This window comes from Lontra canadensis, unplaced genomic scaffold (genome assembly GCF_010015895.1).
Source record: "Lontra canadensis isolate GAN:19392208 unplaced genomic scaffold, GSC_riverotter_1.0 scaffold25, whole genome shotgun sequence".
In the NCBI taxonomy this organism is placed as follows: domain Eukaryota; kingdom Metazoa; phylum Chordata; class Mammalia; order Carnivora; family Mustelidae; genus Lontra; species Lontra canadensis.
In genome coordinates this window covers 5,020,184-5,040,641 of record NW_022631019.1, presented here as the reverse complement: position 1 = coordinate 5,040,641, position 20,458 = coordinate 5,020,184, and the positions used below count along the sequence as shown (strand labels likewise).

The window sequence follows — 20,458 nt, the reverse complement described above, 5'->3', positions numbered from 1 at the left end:
TTTTTTTTTTTTTTTTTTTTTTTTTTTTTTTTTTTTTTTTTTTTTTTAAAGAAAGGCAGACTGCCACGTGCAGCGCCTCATTTGGATGTGTCTGGAGTCTTGGAAGCTTGACTACCCTACGTTCTCCTACAAATGGACCTTGAGAGCTTGTTTGGAGGTTCTAGCAGGGGAGCGCAGCTACTCGTATACCCTTGACCGAAGAACGGTCCTCTCCTCTATCGGGGAAGGTCGTCCTCTTCGACCGAGCGCGCAGCTTCGGGAGGGACGCACATGGAGCGGTGAGGGAGGAAGGGGACACCCGCCTAGCCAGCCAGATCAGCCGAATCAACCCTGGCGATCAATGGGGTGACAGATGTCGCAGCCAGATCGCCCTCACATCCGTGAGCGGACTCTTTGAAATGATGGGATTCTATGGAAAAAAAAAATACATTTTAGGGGCACCTGGGTGGCTCAGTTGGTTAAGTGTCTGACTTTGGCTCGGGTCATGATCTCAGAGGCTTGGCATGGAGCCCCAAGTTGGGCTCCATGCTCAATGGGGAGTCTGCTTCTCCTCCTCTGCACCTCCCCACCCCCACTCATGTGCTCACTTGCTCTCTCAAATAACTCAAATCTTTAAAAAAAAATGCATTAAAAAATTTTTTTTGAATAATGTTAGATTTACAGATTATCTACTTGTAAAGATCGTGGCACTCCCACAAACCTTTGCTTAGTTTACCCTAACAGTGACATCTTACATCCACGGTACCTTTGTCTTTCAAAACACAGACACTCAGTAGCATCACTATTAATTCAACCATAGACTTGAAATAGACTCGCCGATGGAAGTAAGGTACTTTCTCGGGGTGGGGATCCAGCTGCAGACAGCATACCCTCTCTCTCCTTGGATGAGATGGTCTTCTCTCTAGCTCTTAGTTCCACAACAGTCACGGTTTGGAGGAGCACTGGTCATGTGCTCTGTAGATGTCCCTCTGTTCAAGTTGTCTGATATGTTTTCTAATGACTGGACTGGAGTCATGAGTTTTCAGGAAGAACAGGACAGAGGCAGGGGAGCCCTGCTCATCCCACGACACTGGTAATGTATGATGTCCTGCTGATGTGGATCTTGATTTCTGGGTAGGGTGTTTTCTGCGAGATTGCTCTATGATAAGGATATCATCTTCCTCTTTCCATACTCTATTCTTTGCAAGTAGGTCAGTAAGTCCAGCCCACACTCAAGGAAAAGGGAATAAAGCTCTACTTCATGGGTGGGGGAGTAGCCACATATATTATTTGGAGTTCTCCTAAAAGGGAGATTTGTCCTTCTGAATTTATTTCTTCAACCATTTGTTTACATCTATATGAACTCATGCATATTTACTTTACACTTTGGCCATAATCCAATACTATGTTGGTTTATTGCTCAAACTGTCCCAGCTTTTGGCCCCTGGGAGCTCTTTCATGATGGCTCCTGTGTCCGTTTGACATACCCCCAGCCTCTTCCCTTCTTTTTCAGGCACTTCCTTACTTTCCGGCATTAGAAGATGCTCCGATTCAACTTTTATTTGACCTGCCCCAGCCCTAGAGTCTGCAGTATCTCTAAGGAGTTCTGGTTCCTTTTATTGGTGAATGGCATTTAGAAGCCAAGGAGTTCTGGTTCCTTTTATTGGTGAATGGCATTTAGAAGCCAAGATCTGGGTGTGGGGTGTCACTGCTTCCTGGCCCTCTCAGGGGACAGAGTGAGGAAACACATGTTAAGTGTAACCCATGTATGCAGACACATCTGTACTTGTTCTGTATCTCACTGTAACACACTGAAATAAACTGAGTCCACACTGAGCTCCACACCTCTAATGCAGCACTGCAGTGTCCATCCTAGCCTTCTGGTGGGTACTTCAGATGTCAATAAGATGATGGTGGAAGTAACTATGAGCTACCTGCCTATACTAAGCCAATACATTAAATGCTGAAAAGAAATCCCACTGATATACTGAACTACAATAAAGAAATCTGTAAGTCTAATTTCTGTCACTCAAAAATATAGGTATAGAACATAGCATAGTAGTTTATCCAACTACCTCGCTATATATAATCCAGTTCTTAGAGTTTCCCACAACAATATTAGAAAACATACAGAAAAAATACTCATAATCCCAGAACAGCTTTGAGTATTACAAAGGTCAAGAAGAAGTCAAAGAAACACTTCCAGCCAATCACTGGCCTGAGGATCAATGAATGATTCATTGGGGGTTCATATCCCCTTTTCCTTTGCTGGGTTCACTATGTCCCAGCCTCCCCTTAAGGGCTGTTATGCAAGTGTCACATGGCTCAGCAGCAGTCATGGGTCATCTCTTCCTCTCTGATAGGGATTCCCAACCCTCAAAGGGACTCATTTTACAATGTCCCAAGTTAATATTTACCTAAAAACTTAAAATTCCCAAACAATACCAAAGTTTTAGAGACAGAGAAAATTTCATGAAGTCAGACTTCCCACAGTATGTTCTAAGTTTAGAAAGGTTGGCACTTACTTCTGTAAAAGTGGAGAATCCCAAGTATTTAAGGATCTGATATAAGAAAGTGTCTCCATCAGGAAACCAACTATTAGCCAGACTTCCTAGGCTCTCAGCACTTAGCTGTGCCTACTGTTGCCTCTAGATGACCTCTCTGTGAGTCTTGGAACCTTATTAATTTTCAGGGCTGTATTGAGCAGTCCATGAGGAAGTTTCAGACATTGTATCAGATAATCTAGTTTAAAAAACTTAAGTTCACCCCCTCCCTACCCCAACTTTGACCTACAAAATAAAACTGAAGCTGTCTGGCATGGCATAGAACACTCATGACCTGCTGTCTCAGGCTCCTCTTTAGGGACTCTCTTATCACTCACTGTTCTTCAATCTACTGTGGGTCCAAATGCCCTTGGCCCTTTGGTCATACTAACTTCTTCCTGAGTCCATCTGGTGAGTTTACTGTTCTTCGGAGCATGGCTCATGCATCACTTCAGTATTATTACTGAATAATTATTATTAATATTAATTAATACTAACTATTAATAATCATTATTATTAATCCACATGTATTGTTTCTAGTCCTCAAAGTAATCAAAAGAAAGCTTTCCTTTTTCATTTGATGAAGAAGTTGAAGCTCAGAAATGTGTTGCTTGCCCAAGGTCATACTACTTGTAAGTATCAGGGCAGGGATTTGAACACAGGCTGGACTCCAGATCCACGTTCTTTCCACTATGCCCAGTGAGCCTTCATGTCTTGCCCTGTGTCCTAATAGTACTTAGCCAGTGAAATGTAGAGTTGTTCTACATGTGTCCTTTCTACTAGCGGGAGCTTTCTGAAAGCAGGGAGCTTGTCCGCACCCGGGACCAGATACAGAGTGGGTGCTCCATCAATGGAAAAGAATATTATTTTCTAATTTAAACCTCTTCTGGAGGCCAATTTATTGCCGAGGTTATCAAACTCTGGGGCAAGGGCTCTGAGTGACCTCCACTAGCCACAGGGGACTCCAGGTGGCTGCATACCAGTGAGCAGCAGCTGACCACTTGTTCCCGTGGCAGGAGTGGTCAGGATGATCCGAACTCAATAGAACTGACTTGAAAGTGCGTGAGAAAGCTCTAGGAGTTTACTTGGCCGGCTGCCACTTCCTTTCGGCTCAGGGAAGGAAATTATGTACCTGCAGCACGTTGGTGCAAGATTCTGGCAAGAGAGCTGAGAAATATCTGACTTCCTTATGGACACAAACTGGGATTTTGCAGCAGACCTGAGCTTCACATGATATATTTTATATATTTCCACTTTTCCCTGGCAAAATGGAGTCTGTGAAACACACATGACTGGCAGCATACCTTAATGGAAGGAATGTCTATGATGAGTCACAAAAGTGCTTCCGAAGTCCGTCGGGCGTCCGTCAGGGGCCGGCTGTTGCAGAAACATGAAATTTCCATTGTCTTAAAGATTTTTTAGAACAGCCTCATGAAGTATGCGTGGATCTGAATGCTTGGAAACTGGCTAACAAGTATCTGCAAGCATGAGAACTTGTTGCTACAATCACTTGATCGGAGCCACCTCCGGTCCGGTTGCCAGAGAAGGAGAAAAAGTTTTGCCTTGGCAGGTAAATGAATGAAGGAGCAATCATCAAATACCACCTGCTATTTTAAAACGCGTTATTTGTAGCTCAAGTGCACATGTGCCCTCCTGTTGCTATTTGGACTGGGAATGAGAGGCCGTCTCTCATTCCATTTGCAGCCCTTGGCCGCACTGGCAGGAAGAGCTGATGAAGCAAAAGGAGGCATGACTTGAACTATTTCTGTAGGGACTGCAATTGCTGCTTAGGAACCTCCTAAATTTTTTAGGAAGCTCAGAAAGACAGGGAAAATGAAGTCACTTAATTCCTGCCCAGAATAAATGGGGCCCCTGGAGCACACGAAGCCGTCCTCTCCGGCAGGCCATTTAAGATGTCCAAGTGTGGAGGGAAGGGTAAGGGCCGGATAGAGATAAGGCACAAGCTGTACCACTCTGATTTTCCAAAGCAACGGCTAAATTTAGCCTCAGAAAAACACTGCCATACTCCACTTTTTAAAAACTCTCCAACTCTATATACCAAGACAAAAGGAAATTAGCAATTCTTCTTAGACTTCCTTCACTTGCAGTAACTTTGGATCCATATTTCTTCTCTTTGGTCTGTGTTTCACACACTTCACGAATCCAGCATCTTGGACATGTCAAGGAGACTTGCTCAACAGCTCACAGCAAGGAGGAAACAAATGTGACAAGAGGAGCCAATCAAACGTACAGTTCTTTCTCCCTTGAACTCTTTCCATGCCAGAGCTTGAGGTGCGTGAGGGCAAGAATTTCAAACCTCTTCTCCAAGGACATGAAGGCTCAGTGGCACACCCCAGGAGCTCAGCTGTGCTGCCTGTGGCATGAAGCATAGGAGAGCACTCCGAATTATGCAGGAGCTGACAGCGTGGGCAATACAGTACCAGACCCGACTGGAGTTCAGTGCAGTGAAACCAGAGCTAACTGGTGTGAGAACAATGGAAATCAGAAACTCTGATGCTGGTTCTCTACTACCTTCATTGTCTACAGAAGAGTGGAATATTTTAAGTCTGCTAGTTTCCAAAAGTAAACAAAGCTGGAGGACATTGTCACAACAGTTTCGGTACCCAGGGACGATCAGGTATACTACAAGCACAGGAGACATTCTAAAGTAGTGACATCACAGTGAGTGAAGGCCAGGGGAACGTGTCACCACTAAGACTAATGAGATCTTTAAAGAAAAAGCCCGGGACGCCTGGGTGGCTCAGTGGGTTAGGCCACTGCCTTCAGCTCAGGTCATGATCTCGGGGTCCTGGGATCGAGTCCCGCATCGGGCTCTGCTCAGCAGGGAGCCTGCTTCCCTCTCTCTCTCTCTGCCTGCCTCTCTGTCTACTTGTGATCTCTGTTAAATAAATAAATAAAATTAAAAAAAAAAAAAAAAAAAGACAAAGCCCTGTGATGAGACTCAGAAGTGAACAATCGTCTCCCTCCCCTGGACAAAAAGGTGTGATGGTGGGATGAAATTTAAGTGCACGTGGGAAAATGGGAGATGAAAATCCTAACACCCAAGACCTGACAGGATGGAGAAAAACTACAAAATGCGCGGGAAGTGTCAGGAGGCAAGACGACTTCAATGAGCAACCGGGAGGTTGATCTGCGGTGCTCAGCTTTAACAACAAAAATGCTCGAACACTTGAAATTCCTGGGGAAGAACTGTGGAGAATTAGGGCTAGAACAGTTCGTACTGCAAATGCCTAGCCAACCCTCACTCCCAAGGCACGACTACTCAGCACTGGTTCTGGGGATATAACAGGGAACAAGAAAGCTCACAATGTCGTGGTCACCACCAGGGATACAAAACCCAGTACGACAGGAGCCTTTATTTCAAGAACCTCAGTCTGCTGTAAAGGTAAAGAGAAGTCCTGTGAGCTCTGTGAAGATACGATCGCTCTGTCCATGTGATATTCCCAAGGTCTTGTGGAATGCCTGGCACATAGTTGGCCCTCAATACGGATTTACTGAATAAGTGATTTAATTTCATCTGTTAGAACTATAAAATGTGAGTTTGAAGGAGAACAAGGCAAAGGATATTATGTAAAACAAAATATGTTTCTATTAGTCATTTCTGTGGTGTACTTTTCTCTAGCCAGGTTACTAAACACAGTCCCTTCCCTTCTCATGGGGCCACCTTCTACCTGATCCCATCGAATGTATGAGGGAGCAGACATTTGGAAACAAACAAAACATCTCATTAGACTGGTACCCAAGAACTCTTACATCTGGTAGTTTCTACCTCAGAGGTAGTGCTCCAGAACAAGGGCAGGGTGGAGATATTATGGCAGTGAGGGGATTGAAAACTCTCTAAGAAAGGGGTTGAAAACTCTATAAGAAAACCAAAACAAAACCCGAATTCTGGGACTCCTGGCTGGTTCAGTCAGTAGAGCCCGTGACTCTTGATCTCCAGGTTTCTCTAGCCCCATGTTGGGTGTAGAGATTACTTTAAAAAAAGTAAAAATCTTAAAAAAAAAAAAAAATCTTTGCTAATCACATGTGCTACCTGGTACCCAGAGAAAAAAAATCCTGGCTGCTTTCAGCTAATTTTACTAATCATAATAAATGTTAATTGGCCCTGTATTCCTGGTGAGTTTCAACATCTGAAAAATCATGCGTTCAGGATTCTAGCCTCAAGAGTCCTTCTCTGTGTCCAGCTCATTCTCCATCATTATTTAGAGGACTGCTGTTGGCAATGTTTCTCTCTCAGAACTAATTGCAGGAATGCCATCTGCATAGACATTCCCAACTGTCTTGCCTACTCGTGAGAGTTAAAGTCCAAGGTGTTCCAAAAATATGTATTTTTTGGTAAAACTGGATTCTCCATAGAAAGGTTTCAGTTCTAGAACTTGAAATTTTGTTAACTACAATACTTTTTCATAATGCTGTTAATTTTTTTTTTTAAACTCTGGAATAAATACAGATGAGGATGTGATTTCCAAATGTATAGACTGAAATGCATATATTTTAAAGAAAACAACTATACTACTTCAAAATAATGGATGTATTGAAAAGTAGGTCTTGATTGATAAAATGATTTAAGAATACTACTTCACAGTTTATCATGGGCCTTTCTGACAATAGAAAAATAAACATTTAAAAAATCCAAGTTATACCATTTTAAACTTTTTTTCAGAAATAAAAATATTTCTCTGAGGGAGAAAACGAGAGTTTTGGAATAATTTTAACCATTAAGCTCCTTCCCAGAGGTGTCACAATCCCTGGCAAGGCGGTGTGATTCCTGGCCCCACCTGACACATCATAACGCACGTCTACCCTCCAGGTCTGCGTGCCACTTGCCCCCACACTTGTGATCTACATCTCCCATAAGTACTCTACCCCTGGACCAGAGTAATCTTCAAATTTCTGCAAATTCCAAATCAGTGAGGCCTGAATGAATGTATTATTGAGGCCAGTATTCAAATATCCCTTGGATTAGGTGGGAAGGCTAACAACATATCATGCCTTCCACTACGTGGGGATGAATCTTGATTTCATGGAGTTGAGGGGCTGCCTTGTCTGGCTATCCTCAAGGAAGCCCCAAAGCAGACTTCTTTAAACCTTCCACTCAAAGCAGAGTGGGTCTAACGGTTCATGGAGTATTTAAGTAATGGAACAAATGATTAATAACCAGCTCCAAGGGCAGCAGGTGCTAACCTTGGGGAACATCCCTCAAAAACCCCAAACATCCCTAGCGTCTCTTTTTCTCCCCTCTTCCTCATTTTCCTGATTTCTCTTCCCTGCCCGGGTCCCATCCTTCCTCAACCTGTTTATTTCCCTCCCTGCTCTCACCCAACTGGCACCAACCCCAGATCCAGGTACGTCTATCTGAGGTTGGCTAACAAAAATGTTTACAATTAATAATCAGGTAAGATTGAGATTCATGGAAAGAGTAAAATAAAACTCATGTAAAGCTACTGTACAGAAGGCACCCATGAGATCCTCCAACATGGTTAACTTGAGTCCCAAATTTGGCTGAACTTGGCAAAGGAAGCAAAATGGAAAGCAGTTTCAAGCTCACAGTCAGTTGTTTTCAATAGCATGTGATGTCACAGGCTTTGATGTCCTTGCAACAAAGCAGTACTGGGTTTCGGAGACTGTTTATCACCATTTAGGGTCAAAAGACACCAAACACTGTCACAGAAGCAGGTGGACAAAGCTCGGGTGTGGTCTGACTTGAGCACTCTCCGAGGATCTGGTGTAAGTCGAGGGGAGACTGACTATTGCTCGCATGTCTATTATCTACTGCGCACTCTCTCCTGAACAGTATTTTATGATCCTGATTTTTAAATCTAAAAGGAGGTGAGTTGATGGTTTTCAGTTTCCTGAAGGAAAAGCTTTCTGAACTTCGTTGGTTTTTTGTAGTTTGTCATCAAGGAGCTCTCAACGGATTTCTCTTCTGCAGGGCAGGGGCTCTCGACTTTTAAAACAGACCTCTTCACTGCGATGAAATAACATGTCTTCTTCTTTGGGAATAAATACATCTGGAGTTTAATGATAAGGTGGTGTCCTGCACAGGCAATTTCTTTCCACAATTCTTGGTGGGAAGAGAGTAACTGCCAGTGTTCACCTCTATTTGACAATAAGCCTAGTAACTGGCTAGTCAGCTGCCTGTTTACCGCTTGACGCCCCTGACCGACGCCACATCTGCTGAGTAATGTCCCTGCACAGACCGAAAATGTGCAGGAGAGGCTGGACTTCCCTCGTCAGGAAAGTTACCCATAACGAGTGATTTCTGCCCTTCATCATGTATTGGCTCTTAGTGATGAAAGCTACAAACCCTTTCCTAGAAAAGTACGTATGTACAAACTCGTATCTTCCATATCACGGGGCTCACAGACCCACGGGAGGGGCTGGCCGGGAGTTCCAGGCTCCGGATGATGTTGCGGGGATGGTCAACTGAAACATTTCCCAAACTCCACACTGCAGATTTCCCACGCCACTCAGTAGCAGACCATAAAAATGAAATGTGTCAAGATGTGTTTGGAATTACTAGGTTAAACACAACGTTAACCTATTTACTAGGTTAAATACATGTGCCTTCCTTTGACAGAGGACTTCTCTGAACTTTAACATGCTAACACACGCTGTAAATCGCTGGTAGAGGGCTGGTAGGCGTGTTTCCTAAACTTATCTGAACCTTTCTGTATGAGGTTGGGGGAGCTTCTTATAAGCATATCCTATAACTAATGTTCCCACAGTAGAGTTTAGGAACTAAAACTAGTCCTAAAGAATATTCCGATACAGACAATGTCTGGTGAGGAAATTCCTGGTCCACGCTCCTTGTTTTCCTTCTTCACTCACCAGGCAAGGCTCAGGTGCCCCGCCAGCCGGCCACAGACCCTGATAAAGCTATGTGGGTTAAGGGGGAACGTCCCCAGGAACTAGTATAGGAAGCTGTTTGACCCGGGATCCCTTCCTCCCATCTCCTTTTTCGTTCCTAGAAGACTCCTCTTCCTCTGATGGTCTAGTCGGTCCCACTTCAGACAACCTCTGACACACATAACCACCTTTGAACCCACTGTCTGTCCCTTCCACTGTTCCAACCTTCAAGATACCTCAGAAGGGTTTCTTTCTCTTTTCTTTGTGCCACTTGAGAATAAAAATAAGATTGTAATTATAATTGAATATGTATAAAAACAATGTTAGGGTTCTGTTAACAAGAAACTTAAATTTTATTCCTCTAAAAAGTTAGGGAGCTAGACTGTGTAATTTCAGAGAACTATTTTGGTGCAAAAACAAGGTATACTGTTATGCTGAAAATAAAAAAACAAAACAAAACAAAACAAAACAAAAAAACACTTCTTCACAGCCAAGGGAACAACCAACATAAATTCTGATTGGGAGAAGATATTTGCAAATGATATATTCAATAAGGAATTAATAGCCAAAATAAAGAAAGAAGTTATACATGAGAGATGTAATATTCAAAATCTGAATAAATATATTTGTTTACCCTCTGAATAAACTGTAACTCAACTATTAAAACAGCTACACAAATTAAAAAAAAAAAAGAATCTTCGCCAGAAAGTTTCCATTTACTGAAGTTACTTTATGTGTACCTTCATTTTTATTTGAGCAATGACTTAAATATGAAAATAGAAAGTGCATTATTTCATGTGTTTGGGAACATGTAAGTATATGTAAGTAAAATGTAAGTAAGGAAAACAAGAGAACATGTAAGTATATATTATGTAGAGTATATAGTTCAATGTTGTACGGCCTATAATGTGATATACATAAGTATATATATTACTTTAATAATTTTCTCCTGCAAATGCTGAGTATCTATTACGGGTTCAAAGGTTTTTCTTCTCAGGCTGGCCCGGGAACATACTACCATTTGTTGCACTGTTTATCTGAGAAATATCATTCAGTTGACTTATACATTTTTAGAACATCAGTTTTAGGCTGGGCCCTTCCTATTTTTTACATTGTTAGATGAAACATCTTTCACACACGAACACCCATGCCAGAGGCATGGATTCTGGCTAGAGCAGAATGAATGGTTTCTTTCATTAGAAAAGACAAAAGGATATTTAAATGAATTCTTTGTTGATTTATTCAAACCACAGTGTATAATATATTAAGGACTTGAATCATATTTTCTGAAAATGGTCCTAGGAAGTGTTAGTCAGCACCTATTAAAAGGTGAAGGTTCTGGTGTCTTCTCATTTAAAATGAGACCATGAGAATAAAATCAAGGACTTGGCTTTATTACGAGCTTCTGTGGTTTCAGAATGAATGGTGCTTTCTTTAGGAATGGGACTATCAGGCTGACCATCAAAAAGTACCGGTTCCCTCACCCTATGCCTGCCTAGCATCCCTTCCCCCTTCCCTGGCTACGGCACCTTGCTGCTCCTTGGGAGCTGCTCCTGCCCTGTGTGTAGTTCAGGCGGTGCTGACCCCACTTCTTATTTCCAGGGAGAGAGAGGAAGGCCTTGCTAATAATGAGGGTACTGCCTCCTCTTCACATGAGTCAAGTTGAGCCAAGAAGAACAGAACATTTCCTGGAACAACTGGCAAAGATGTGCCGTCTTCCCGGAGATATTTGCTAAATTGGCAAAATACAAGCCTGGAGCCTTGAGGGGGCCATCTTGCTAGCACTGTGGAAATCAGAATCAAATCAACGTAGACAAGAGCAGAGTCAAGAGGGAGAGACAAGTTCCTAACGCTATCACTTGAGCATCTGGAACCAGCTGTACCTGAAGAGAACTCCAAAACTGGACTTCATAGGAGTCAATAAATTCCCTTTTTTCTATAAGCCAGTTTGAGTTGGAGTTCTGTTACTTGCAGCTAAAAGAGGAGTCTAAGGTGACTCTATTAACTGAAATGTGGATCCTTTCACTAAAGAAATAGTGAAAGTCTGCTCCCACTTACAAATAAAAAAATATTCAATTAAATATTCATTACATATACCTCGGTTGTGCAAAATTATCGTTGAACTCTCCCTATAAAACATGGGCTAAACTGTGGTGGAAATAAGCCATCATGCTCATTTGAAACATTTTGGTTACCTGAAGAAATCAGAAAAAGGTATACTGAGTTCCAGCTGAGCTGGAATCCTATCGGCTGTCGAACTCCACACCTGCAGAAGTTATCTCGGCTCCTTCGACTTTAGGTAAACCAGCTGTTGCAACAAACACATCCCATGGAAGACAGTCACTGCAGAACACTGAGATTTAAAGAGCGCTCGAGAACTATCTGATCCAGGGTCTTTCAACGGCGTTTGACTGCAGCCCACAGAAGGAACTAATCCCTGTACACACACACACACACACACACACACACATGCCCCTGAAACAAAAACTTCCCAAATCCACAGTTACCGTGCGCAGGGCACGCTGATTTTAGAAACCAGTGCTGCTGACTGCTAATCTCCTGAACCACTCCTAAGAGGTTTAGAGCACAGGTAAGGCACTGATCCAGAGACATAAGGGGATTTACCTGAGACTTCTCATTTGCTCAGCGGCTGAAAAACAACACAGCTGCTCACCCTACTGCATTATTTCACAGCAAAGGGCTCCTACCCATACATGTTCCTAGATGGCAAGCGTCTGGGCAGTCCCAAGAAAGCCAGAACGATGATTCAGGGGGCAGACCTAGAGACCTCGTGCTGGTACAGGCCAGGACTCTTCAAGCCCGCTTGAATGAAAACCCCAATCCCCTAGAGACCCTGAACTGCTCTGCCTGGGAGGTCCTGCGGTGTTTGTGTCTAACTAACAGGCAAGACTCAACGGACTGCACGAAGCAGAATCAGCCTGGAGAAACACATCCTTCTCGTTCTGTGCACTAAACACCACCATACGTGTAATCTGTCAACAGCAGTCATGGAACTCCAGCCCCCAGACTGCACTACGCCAGCCGCCAGCCGGGGAGGGGAGGGGACAGCCTAGGTGACAACACACCCTGCAGAGAGCCGCTAATCTGTGCTGGCAGATGGGGGGAAAGGCTTCATTAATAAGACTTGAGTTAGCCTCAGAGAATTTAGAATATTGAGCAGTTGTTGGGAGACAGGGGAAGGCTGGCTTAAGAGAGTGGGATCAGATTTGAGAGCGGTGAAAGTTGAAAGGTGAAAAAAAACGCAAACTAATTAATCTTGGTAGTTGATGAATGTTAATTTAACGTATTTGGGAGAACTTATGCCATGTGCCATTACTTTCAATATTACAAAGATAAGTTAAGCATCACTATTACTTTAACTCCTATACACATTCACTCTGATTAAATTCTTCTATACTGTACCTTTCTCAAATTTGTCTTACATTATAATTTGCTTAACAATTGATTTATAATAGGTACTTTAAAAAATGTGTTGACTGATCGTTCTATAAGTCATATGTCTAAAGCTATGCTCTATGTTCAGTGCTTATAAGACAACATAAAATTTGGGGTGCCTGGGTGCCTCAGATGGTTAAGCATCTGCCTTCCGCTCAGGTCACAATCCCATTGTCTTGGAATAAAGCCCCGCATCTTGCATCAGGCTCCTGGCTCGGCTGGCTTCTCCCTCTCCCTCTGCCTCTGCCTCTCCCCCTGCTCATGCTCTGTATCTGTCTCAAATAAATACATCCTTTAAAAATTTGCTTAAAAACAGACAAGATAAAAATTTAAAAATTATGGGGGGGGCGCCTGGGTGGCTCAGTGGGTTAAAGCCTCTGCCTTCGGCTCAGGTCATGATCCCAGGGTCCTGGGATCAAGCCCCACGTCGCCATCAAGCCCCACGTCGCCGGGCTCTCCGCTCCACAGGGAGCCTGCTTCCTCCCCTCTCTCTCTCTCTGCCTGCCTCTCTGCCTATTTGTGATTTCTCTCTCTCTGTCAAATAAATTAAATCTTTAAAAAAAAATTATAGGTACCATGGTATTTTTGAAACTAAAATTTGTTAGTACACAAAAAGAACTTTACTGAAATAAAGCAACAAGGTCGTACAGGCATTATCAACGCAGCCACCCCCAGCGGTACAGAAAGCAAAGATGCTATTTACAAAGTATGGTGCCATGACTGTAATGAGCCTCTGTGCTGCTGCGGTGCTTAGGGGGCGGATCGTAACTATTTCTGGATGGTAAAGGCATCCCCTAGCCTGCCTGGTGTGAGTTAACCCATGTCTAGATGTGTCAGAGAAAAGCAAAGAAAGGTGGTCATTTGATTTCAGGGCAATCCATTCAGGAAGGGGACAGGTGATGGTTTCTATGATCACGAGGGGCCCTACCCTCACGCTATCATGTCCCGACACCCAGCAGGCTCCTCAGCACTTCCCACATGTTAAATGTGACTAATAGTGACCTGCAGCTTTCAATGTCATTCAGTGCATCTCATCTGGGCTTCTCCCATCGGCACTGAAAAATCCTAGCTGGCTCTCAAACCCTACAGAGAATGTAAGAAATCCATGTCAGCTGTAAGGAAGACAAAATTAACCCTACATCAGTCTACTGTTGCCACAAAGCTCAGAATGCAGTTTATGGCCTGCCTCCAGACAGTATGTAAGATTTTATGGAATGAATGCTACCAACTTCATTAGAGCCCCCATTTGCCTTTCCTGTGCCCTCACTTTCCTTTGGCTTTATCCTTCTTTATTTCACCTATTTTTATCTTGCTTCATCGTGTGATTTATATCCAGCCACACCTTAGAGATACTGTGAGTTTGGTTTTAGGCCATCACAATAAAGCAAGTCACATTTTTTTTTTTTCTCAGTGCCTATAAAAGTTGTTTTTATACTCTGCTGTGGTCTATTACGTGTGCAACAGCACTCCGTCTTAAAAAAAACTATGTACCTTAATTAAAAACTACTGCTAAAATATGCAAACCATCAACTGAGCTTTCAGCAAATCATAATCACTGATCACAGATCACTGCTAACAAATATAATGATAAAAAAAAGTTTGAAGGATTGCAAGGATTACCAAAATGTGACAGAAACACGAACTGAGCAAATGCTGTTGGAAAAACGGTGCTGACAGACTTGTTCCCTCCCACGCAGGGTTGCCACCAACCTCCAATTTGTAAAACATGCCTTATCAGTGAAATGCAATTAAAGGGAAGCACAATAGAACGAGGTATGCCTGTATCTCTGTAGGCTCCCTTAAATCATTAAAAAAAAAAAAACAAACAAGAAGTGAGTGTACACAAACTACATCACGTGTTAATGCCAACTGCTTTTTGGCAAGGGAATATATAATTGAAATAAGCTCCCAAATATTCAGCTTATATACTGTGACAGGAGGCCACGGCTGATATTCGACAATGAACACTTGGCACCACTAAGAGAGTCTCTTTTTGAAAAGATCGATGGAATACAAATATTAAACCACTTTAAGCCAGGGGAAGCAAAACCCTTTAAATGTGAGAAGACATGGCAGACACACAATGAACGGTTGGAAAAGGGGTGGGAGGGTGCGCACCGCTAAGAACAAATGACTTCCAGAAACCACTGCACCAGCTAAAGAACGGTGTCAAGTTTAACAAAATGGTCTTTACTGACCTTTCCGGGTAATTCCTAAAGTTGTGTTTTAAATAAATGTATTAACAATTTTCCCTTAGACATTTAAAAAAGGCAGCTTACAAGCACAGTTCTGAAGCTTGGAACGTTCACAACAGCAGTGATTGGAAAACATGAGAAAAATGTTGACGGTTCCCAAAGGAAATTCTAGATCCCAAAAATGTCCATTTCCTGCACTAGCAGAAGGTGAGGGCTTTTGAGAGAGCACCTGCAGCTGAGCCATCAATAAGGGCCTCCGGGCTTTCGCTAGGGACACTCAACATCGATGAACTCTCTAACTTCACTATCTTTCTCACATGAAGTACAAAACCCTCTGTTCCACCTGTTGTCTGTGCTCTCTAAAACAGTCCCACGTGAAGAGCCTGCAGCTGTGACAGCTGCTGTTGTAGACGGAAAGGCCCAGCAGGGTCCTCAGAACTAATAATGCGTGTGTCTATGTGTGTGTATCACAAAAGCAGAAAGACTGATTTTAAAAAAGTGTTAAATAATACAATGTTGTTCTTAACTACTGCATTAAATACTGTGTTTCCACTTTGATCCTGTGGAATATAATTAACCAGGATGATTAAACGGAGGTCTCTCTGATATTTACAGCACTTCTCTGTTTTCACGACTAAGCTGAATTTATTGGGGGAAATGCATATCCTGTAAATAAATATTATTTCCTAGAACATTAAACATGATGACTCTCTAGATCTAATACAAAGAAAAGGAAATACATAACCTTATTTGCTACTAGTTCTGGTCTTAAAATATGGTTTTCATATAAACACACACCATGAAAAGTGCTACTGCTGAACGTGTTTCTCTTTACCAGGTTCCCAGGCAGACGTTTCTCTCTATGACACAGTTTCTGTTGGAAAACTCCCTGAAAAATTCCTTTGGGCAGAAAGAGAAAAGATTTCCTTTACATACAGCCAGCCATTTTACCATATATGACAAAATTCGGGGGTGGGGGCACGTTTTTAAAATTTCAGGTTTTGGCTTCAGTGGTGACTGAAACAACGCGCAGAACCAAACACATGCATGAAGCCTTCTGTAAATCCGCCAGCGCTCCTCGCGCTTACTGAATCTGCCTTGCTAATTACAGACCTCAGATTAATCAGTAGAAACCATACCGAGCGGTACTGGACAAAATACAAAATAGACTGAAATCGGCATCATTCCCTGGTAAACTGATGAAGACACTTTGCAATAATATCAGACTTTCAGAAATCTGTTCTGATGCCTATAGAAACCTACCGAGATTGGAAAATGTCTCAAACATCAGACCACCACCAGGACCACGTCTTAAAGTTGTGCAGTACCTAAATCAAATCACCGGAGAGCCTGTAAATGCAAGATGGCCCCACGCAGCCTCTCTTCCAGCGCGGCTGAGCGTGGGTGTCCTGGTCTGCAGGTTAGCCAAACTCTCAAGTTCTTCCAAACCTTAGTCTCCGAACTCAACCAACTTTCCCCGCCGGGTTCTACGCACGCATTAATAAAACGTTCATTCACGCCATTGGCCTGCTAGGAAAGGCGGCCTCCAACCGCCTAGCCCCGGCGAGGAGCCTGGGGCCCAGGTCGGGGCTGTCCCGGCCCCTTTCCCAGCACCCCGCGGAGGGCGCACCTGTCCCGACCCTTCTCTGCTCTCCCCGAGTAAGGGGCGCCTGTCTGAGTAAGGGGCGCCTGTCTGGATCTTCCCTCCTCTCTCCGTGGAGGAGGCACCCGCCGCAGGCCCTCTCCCTTCTCCCAGAAGGAAGGGATCCTGTCCTGTCCCCTCTCCCCAAGTCCCGCCGAGGGGGCTCCTGTCCCCGCCCCCTTCCCTACCCCACTCCCCACCGAGTGGCCCCTGCCTCCCGCCTTCCCCCCGCGCCCCGCTGAGGGGGCCACCTGTCCCCTACCCTCTCCCCACGCCCCGCCGGGGGGGCACCTGGATCCCAATCCGCGCCGAGGGGGCACCTGTCGCCCGCCCCCTCCGCGTGGCCCGCTTCGGGAGCGGGCGCTGGATCCGAAAAGCCCGCCGCCGAGGCGCGCCTCGAAGACAAAAACCAGTCGGCGGCCCCGTGGGCGCCCGCTCGGCTCGCGGCCCGCCGCGGCCACTCCCCGCACGCGCGCCCCCGGACCGCCACTCACCCAAACACTCCCACTCCCTCGCGCACACACGCGTGTCCTCACACCCGCTCCCGCCCTCGCTGCCTCGCATCAACACGCGCGCGCTGCCTCGCTCCTCACGTTCCCTCGCATGCCCCACTCGCCTCAGGAACACGCGTGATCTCACACCCACTCCCCAGCACACCTCCTCACAGACACGCTCGCTCCAATCGCACACGCCGGTCCCGCGCACACTCACGCGTCAAAACACGCTCGTTCCCCTCGCGCTCTCCATCCACGCGCGCTCCCTCCCTCCCCACTCGCTCTGTAAACACTCGTGTTCGCACGCCCGCTCCCACACGCGCACGCCCTCCCCCTCGCTCCATCAACACGCGCCGCTCGCGCTCCGCCGGACACCCCCTCCCTCACACCCGCGCCGTAAACACACGCCGGTGCCCACGCACACTCACGCGTCAAAACACTCGCCCCTCGCGTGAGCACGCGCGCCCCTCACACCCCCTCCCCCTCCAGGGCCGCGCGTGTCCTCGCGCCCACTCCTCAAACACACCCCGCGCCCCCTCGCGCGAACACGCGCGCCCCCCACGCCCCGGCCGCGGCGCGCGCCCGCCCCCAGCCCCGCCCCCGCGCGCCCCAGGCGCCCCGCGCGCCCCCGCCGGCCGCCGCCCTCGCCCCGCACGCGCCCGGCCGACTCTCCCCTCGGCCACACGCACACTCACTCGGACTTGGAGAGCACGGCCACCGCTCGGTCCGACTGGCGCCGAGCCGCCTCTGCGTTCCTCCTCCTCTCCCGCGCGGCCCCGCCCGGCCCGGCCCGGCCCCGACAACCTAGCCCGGCCCAGACCCGCTCAGCTCCACACGCCGCAGCTGGAACGACTCGGGCTCCGGGTACCGCTGTCTCCCCGCCACAGCCCGAGTGCGACGCCCGGACCAATGGCCGGGCGCGGCGGTGAGCTCACCGGCCTCGGCCCCGCCCTCCTGGCCTCACGGGCCAATCGGAGGGCTCGACGTCACCCGGAGCCGGGCAGAGGCAGGTGTGGGGCGCGGAGCCGCTCGGCGCGGGGACTGCGCCGGAACTGCGCCGGAGCCGCGCGGCGCCGCGCTGGACGGCGGCGGCCCGGCCCGGAGGGCGCGGGCGGAGCGCGGCCCCGCGGCCCCGGGCGCCCGCACGCGAGGGCCCGGCTGGCCACGGCCCTCGCGACGCCGCGGCCCGCTCCCCGCCCAGATTCGCGGAGGCCCGCTAGAGGGGCGGCCGCGGTCCGCTCGAGGGCAGTGGCGGTCCGGAGCCCGACGGCCGCACCCGCTCCCCGGGCTACGGCCCCGAGAGGCTTCCCCCGGGGGCCGCGCGGCGGGGGGCGCTCGGACCGCGCTTGCCCGACCCCGCGGCGCGGCCCCACCGACTCCCGGCCCCACGGCGCCGTCGAGTCCGCGCTGGAGACCCGCGCCCAGGGGGCCCCGCGTACCCGGGCTCGGCTCCCGGAGCGGCCCCGGCGCGCCCTGCGGCGGCGGCGTCTGCAATGCAGCCGCGGGAGGAGCCGGCGCTGCGCTGCGCGGCGAGCGGGGGAGCGCGGAAGGCTGGGCGGGAGGGAGGGGCGCAGTGCGCGGCGAGCCGGCCGGGGCCGCGAGGGCGCGGGGCAAGTCCTGGGAACCCGGTGCGGAGGTGCGCGGGCGTCGGCCAGGGCGTGGCCGCGGACGTCTGACTCGTGACGGGGAATTGCGAGTCCCCTGAGCGTTCGGGAGCGTCTGAGGCTCCCTCGCGGGAGGCGCAGGTCCCCACCTCCGCAGCTGGAGTTCCAGGGCCTCCTCCCACTCCTCGGGTCTAACCCTGGTGTCCAAAAGTTCTGGCTGCGGCTTGGCTTTCTCACTTGGACACTTCTTCATTACCACCTCTCGCCTCGTCTCCCGCCCTAAGTCCGAGTCACACCGAGTCAAGGCTCCCCGTGTCCAAGCAGCCTTCCCAGGCGTCCCAAGTGGACACCATCACCCTTTCTCCTTTCCCTATGTCATTTGTAGCCCTGCTGCTATTCAATCACCGCTGCCCCCACACCCACCTACGGCCTTGCACACACAAATCGCTTGACCCACGCGGACTTTCCTGGAGGCTCTCTTCCCTTTTTTCCTCCATCTTGTCAATTACCTTTAAAATTGATAATGTCACTTTCCTGCCATCTGGGTTAAAAAGAATCTCAAAAGATGGGGAGGGAGGTTTTTTTTTGTTTTTTTTTTTTCTTACCCTACCCGAACATGCGTGAAAACCATAGAATTTTGCACAACTCTTAAGCCTGTAGGATCAAAAATGAATAACTGGTTAGAGGCCAAGCCAGGGACGCTCCTGGTGAGGCTGGGTCCGGTTCTGTGCCACGCATCGGAACCAGGGAAGCAAACAGGTCGGGTACAGTTGCACTCTTGGGGGCTGAGCATGGCTTCTGGTCTGCAGCCAGTCCCTCCCTGCCCCGACGAAGTCACAACAACCAATGCTGTTCAGAATCCTGCTCCAACAAGCCCTTCCTGTTCCTGCCACCGCCTGTGTCCATCCTGCTCTCACCACACATGACCCCTGCACTTCCCAGCTCTGCCTCCCAGCTCCCCTTTATGGACTGGGGTACCCCTATCCATTCCCTAAGGCCTGGCTCACCCTCAGCAGAACTGACCCAGGGGCGTTGTTAATGCTTTCCTATCACAGCACTTCCCGAGTGGCATCTATTGCTGGAACGGTAAGGGTTAGTAATCAAGGAGGAGGGCGCTGGAGACAGACCATCTGGGTTCAAAGTTCCCACTTGCTAGCTGCATGTCCCACTTGTCCTGCCTTCACATCAATGGGTGAGAATTAAGCCAATAGTTGTACTTATACCAGTGCCTGGTGCATAAGGCACATTTAGTACAAATTGGCTCCAGCTGCTACTAGAAGTCAGGGTATCTACTAGATACTTAGGTATGCTACTAGAAATTAGGGTGGCCACTGGGAAGGGGAGGGGAGGGCTTCTGGGTTTCTAATAATGTTCCATGCTTGACCTGGGCACTAGTTTAAGTTTGTGAAAACTCGTTGAGCTGAGTTGCACATACTTACTCTATGTGCATTTTTCCATATGTACAGTGTATGTTGATAAAAAGTGCTCTAAAGGGGCGCCTGGGTGGCTCAGTGGTTAAAGCCTCTGCCTTCGGCTCAGGTCATGATCCCAGGGTCCTGGGATCGAGCCTCACATAGGGCTCTCTGCTCAGCGGGGAGCCTGCCTCCTCCTCCTCTCTCTCTCTGCCTGCCTCTCTGCCTACTTGTGATCTGTCAAATAAATAAAAATCTAAAAA

The 20,458-nt window shown here is 47.5% G+C and overlaps 1 protein-coding gene across 7 annotated transcripts in view; it reads right to left on the bottom strand.

Moving 5' to 3' along the window:
* The window catches only part of CAMTA1 (calmodulin binding transcription activator 1), an 812,384-nt gene that overhangs the window by 31,852 nt on the left and 760,074 nt on the right, over positions 1 to 20,458 (bottom strand). Inside the window, exon 1 of one of the 7 annotated variants that reach the window (XM_032863305.1) lies at positions 17,875 to 18,056. The exons of the other annotated variants lie outside the window; for them this stretch is intronic. The gene's annotated coding sequence lies outside the window, so the exon portion shown is untranslated. Of the gene's footprint in view, positions 1 to 17,874; positions 18,057 to 20,458 lie in introns of those variants that run through there. 7 annotated transcript variants of the gene reach the window in all.